At 43.9% G+C, this 5,220-nt stretch overlaps 1 pseudogene; it reads left to right on the plus strand.

The window, feature by feature from the left end:
- The first annotated feature begins 315 nt into the window (after positions 1 to 315).
- Positions 316 to 873, plus strand: LOC124691012 (annotated as a pseudogene).
- Positions 874 to 5,220: the final 4,347 nt, after the last annotated feature.

Here is a 5,220-nt window from a genome sequence, read left to right on the forward strand (position 1 = left end):
TTCGCCAGCGGTAGTGAAAATAGCCCAGCGGTATTTGGCCCTATACCAACCCACATGACCACCCAGCCCTTATCCTCTCACGCCCTCTCTCTCACGCCCTCTCTCCTCTTCCCTAGTCCCCATCTCCATCGCCGCCGACGCCGACTCTCCATATCTCTCGCACCGGCCACGCCCGTCCACCCACCACGCCGGTGCAACCTAGCACCACCACTCACCGACGCTGCTCCTCCACCGTTCCCCTGGTCAAATCCCCACGGCGGCCGTGGCGTTGTTGCGGCTGTGAGGGAGGGGGAGCGAGCAGCGCCGGTGGCGACAATGGAGGATGTGGCGGTGCAGGTAGCTAGGTGCCACCCGGCTCCACCTCCGCCTCGACATCGGAGACCGCCCCGAGGCGGCGTGCTTGGCGGAGATCTCCAGCTCCTCGATCCGGTGGAGGATGCAGACGGATCCCCGTCCCCGTCCTCGGCGGCGTAGCGGTGGCGCGCGGAGGCATCCTGGGCGTTCCAGCACTACCTAGACCGGGCGGCGCCGCACACGGCGGGGCGGTGGGCGGGCACGCTGCTGGCCGCGACCGTCTCTGCGCTGCGGGTCTACTACGTGCAGGGCTTCTACATCTTCTCATACGGGCTCGGCATCTACCTCCTCAACCTCCTCATCGGCTTCCTCTCCCCCATGGTCGACCCGGAGCTAGAGGCGCTCGATGCCGCCGGGCCCGCGCTGCCCACCCGCGGCAACGATGAGTTCAAGCCTTTCATCCGCCGCCTCCCCGAGTTCAAGTTCTGGTACGGCTCCCCGTCTCTCATTACTACGCTCTTCCCTAGTCCCCCGCTCCCGTTCGATTACAGGGAGTTTTTCGAGATCACGCTCTTCTAGTGCCGGATTTGATTGGAAACCCAAACAGCCTACTACTAAGACGATCTAGCCATAGGATTTAGTTAAAAAGATTGTCTGCTTAGTAGTAAATTCCTATATTTGTTTGTTGAAAAATAATCATGTAGTTAGTTGGATCAATATGAGGATGCAACGGTGTCATGGTAATGCGGATCATTGGCCTAATTGCGAGTGGACCTCTTGCATTTTTTTTCAGCTGTCACATGTTTGGCTGCTCCTTGCTGAATCTGCTATATCTGACCTAACTTGAGGCACAACAATACAAGTTGGCTCTTGTTTTTTAAGTTAGCTGCCTTTGTTAGTATGCTCAAGTTTCAGGCTGAAAGTTATTAAGTTGGTTTTCCTCTTAGTCACACTTTTTCTCTTTTAGTTTGTGCTTGAAATTGTAGGTGGTTGGATGCTATAGTTTACTGAGTCTCCTTATACTAGTGATGTGTGTTGAATTCTGATGGCTGGAGATTTATATGATTGATGATATCCTTATGCTAACTAGTACTAGAGATGATTTTCACAATTTAGACTAGGCATGATTTAAATATGTTCTCGTAGTTTCGTGTCAAGGTACTTTCCATCAAGTCCCTGAATGTAATCCTTGTTAGGACAAAATTATCTTTGTGCATTTGCAACTTTATGGGTGTGTGTAAAGCTTCTGCAGGCTAGATAGTTCCACATTTGTTGTTGTTCCAGTTATAATAGACAATAATTTCTCAATACATACGAATGAAATCTGAATCAGACCAGCTCTTGGGTCTGATAACTTGATCAAATTGCCACGTGGATAAGGAACCTTCGAGGAGTAGCTTCAGGTTATTGCCTGGACACAATCAGAAATACACAAGAAGCTGGTATAGTTACCTGCTTTTACTTCTTGGTTTCTGCCCAAGAAGCTGCTGGGTAAGAAACGATGGTAGCATATTCATTGTTAGTCTTGCAGCTTAGAGTGTTTGATAACTGGTTTTATTCAGTTGTGTCTTCTGGGGTGGGCTTCCGTCTTCACATGAGCTGATTTAGCTAAGCCTATTATTTGAACATTGACTCCTGTAGCGATTGTCCTGTAGCGATACTGAACATAACCTTCCATTCATAGTTTCTGTTGTGATTTGCTTTTATTAATTTTGTAAAAGCAACTAGTTGATCAGAATTCATTTGCTGCTGATATCTGATTCTGCACATGTGTGCTTCATGCTCACTAGTTGTATGATTTTGCGCTTTCTCGTTGTTGCATGATATATTTGTCTACTCACACCATCACTTGATTCTATCCTTGTAATTAAAGTCCCCATTCCGTTCTTGCATTATTTCAGTCACTGATAATTGAAATCAAATTGCCCATTTCATACTGCTCATGTTTTTCTCATTAACACTAGTTCTAACTCATGGATTTCCTTCATGTGATTTTTTTCTTCGGTTGAACTAAACAAACAATAATGATACTTCCATGTGTAGGGAGCTCGGCTTCGGAGTCCGAGCACGCAGGAGGAGGAGCTGGCCGGCGGCGTTTCCGCGAGTAGGCTGGCCAACGTCGATTGAGCGAGTAGGCTGGCCGGCAGCCAGCGGAGGAGCGAGAAGCCTGGTGGGCAGCTAGAAGCTAGCTAGCCGCTGGACGGAGATTTTGTATTCACATGTGCAAGCCACCCTAATAAGATGAGATTGCCGGGGAAAACGGGGAGAACTTGTATCTATTTGTGTAAGATTTGCTAGTTGGAGACTTTCTATATCTGTTGTGTTATTGATGCATGCACGTTATGAACATTTGGATACTTTCTATATCTGTTGTGTTATTGATGTGTATCTTGCTGTTATTCTGGTATTTCCCTCTATATTATGTGTATATAGTATGTATTTTGGTGTATATACAGAATTTGAGATTTTTTTTTGGCTCCTGTTATTATTACCCCTGGCGAATTTTTAGTTTTACCACTGGCAAGAACGTAAGTGCCGGTGGTACACACCGTTACCCCCGGCAAATAGGCTAGGTGCCGGCGGTAACAAATACCGCTGGCGAATTGGAGAAGGTGACGGCGGTAAGTTGGAGTTACCACCAGCGAATCCGAGGACGCCGGAGGTAAGCGCTTACCACCGGCGAGGTTATCGCCGGCGAATTCGAAAGTGCCGGCGGTAAGCCTTTTCAGGTCGCCGGCGGTAAGCCTTTTACTAGTAGTGTATTTCTGATGCTGAAACTGAAAGTGGTAATGAACATGATAAAGATAATGATAAGAATGATGTTTCTGATAAAGAAGAGGTTGAAGATGAACCTAAAAAGCATGCTAAAAATAAAAAGTATACTAAGGAAGATTTTATTGCTAAGAAACATGGTAGTGAAAGAGAACATTGGGTTCAAAAGCAAATGCCTTTTCCTGCTAAGAAACTAAAATCGAAGGAGGAAGAATACTATAATAAATTTTGTGATTGGATGAAACCTTTGTTCCTGCAAATCCCTTTGACTGATGCTATTAAATTGTCTCCTTATTCAAAGTATATGAAAGATATTGTCTCTAACAAAAGGAAAATTCCTAATGAGGAGATTTCCACTATGCTTGCTAATTACTCTTTCAATGGCAAGGTTCCAAAGAAGTTGGGAGACCCAGGTATACCGACTATCCCTTGTTCAATCAAGAATAATTATGTTAGAACTGCTCTATGTGATTTGGGAGCAGGAGTTAGTGTAATGCCTTTTTCTCTTTACAAGAGACTTTATTTAGATAAGTTGATACCAGCTGATATATCTTTGCAAATGGCTGATAAATCTACTGCTGTTCCTGTTGGTATATGTGAGGATGTTCCTGTTCAAGTTACTAATAATTGCTTAATATTAACTGATTTTGTTGTGTTGGAAATGCTCGAAGATGATAATATGTCTATTATTATTGGGAGACCTTTTCTTAACACTGCAGGGGCTGTTATTGATTGCAATAAAGGAAAAGTTACTTTCAATGTTGATGACAAGGAGCATACTGTTTATTTTCCCAAGAGGATTGATAAAGTATATGGAGTCAATACAATTTATAATTTGAAAACTATCAAAGTGGGAGCTATTGATTGTCCTATATATGAGCCTAAACAAGGATATCAAAGTATTATGATTGGATCCATATCAATCCTCTTGGATCCATAAGGTAACATGCTTGAGTTGAGGTTTATTTCTTCTTATGTCATGTAAGATTTATTTGGTGGCAAGACTTGATGAACCTTGTCAACAAGTACATTTTATACGCATAGAAGAGCTAAACAACAGTTCTTTCTTTCTCCACTTGCTTTACTTGCTGTAGTACCACTTGTTTTGCAAGATGCTTTAGTTGTTTAGAAGGTTGAAAATCTTTTTTTGTCCTCAAATAGTAATTTTAACACCCAGAAATGTGCGTTTTTCAAAGTTCTCAAAAATTTACAAAAATTATACTGTTGGTCTTATTTTTCGAAATGCAACCTGGGAGTGCCTCGGGCTGACCAGTGGGGCACCCCAGGGCTGGACCCCATGGGCCGGCGCGGCCAAGAAGGGGGGCACGCCCCCATGTGGTGAGAGCCCCTCCTGGCCCCACTTTGTCATCCCTTCCACTCATTCCACTCTCTCTCCCGAAAAAACTCGTACCAGTTCATCCTCACTCGCGTTTTCGCCCAAGAGCTCAGGATTTTTCGATCTCCTTGCTCAGCCCAGATTTATGTCTGAAATTTGGCACATTTGCTCTCCGGTATGTGACTCCTCCGATTATCCAAATAGAATTTTGTTTGGTTGAGTATATATTGAGTAATTTGCTGCTGTAGGTGACATGTTAAGTGAGCTTGCATGCTTGTTCTAAGTTGTAAAAAGTAATTTTGATGCATGTTTAGTACTCTACCAAGTTCCTATAGTAGTTTCCCTCATTTATATGTCTCGAAATCAACTTTTATAATGATTGTTGAAAAATTTCAGAAAAGGAAGATGCATAACCACACCTTTGGAGAAGTGTTCGAGAGGGAGACGATAAGAGAGGCAAGGCCTTCACGGGCAGCCACTCGAGTTAGGCGATCCTATGATGAGGATATCATCGCACCTAGCTTTGAGGCTGAAGAGGATAATGGGGTTCCTAATGCTTCATCATTTCCATGCTTTGACTTTTTGCGTAATGCAGGGTTACTTGATGATATCTTGTTTCTCATCAATAGAGTGGGCTTATCTACCTACATGGAAGATGAGGGTGATCAATTTTACAGGCTAACTAAAATCTTTGTTGAAAGCTTTAAACTCAGCAACTCAGCTTTCTCATCAACAGTTAAATTTAGGATTTATGATAGGCCTGTTACTATGAAGTTGAAGGATTTTTGTGGTGCATTGGATATTGCTCCTATAGGTAC

The sequence above is a fragment of the Lolium rigidum genome, chromosome 2 (genome assembly GCF_022539505.1).
Source record: "Lolium rigidum isolate FL_2022 chromosome 2, APGP_CSIRO_Lrig_0.1, whole genome shotgun sequence".
Lineage (NCBI taxonomy): Eukaryota > Viridiplantae > Streptophyta > Magnoliopsida > Poales > Poaceae > Lolium > Lolium rigidum.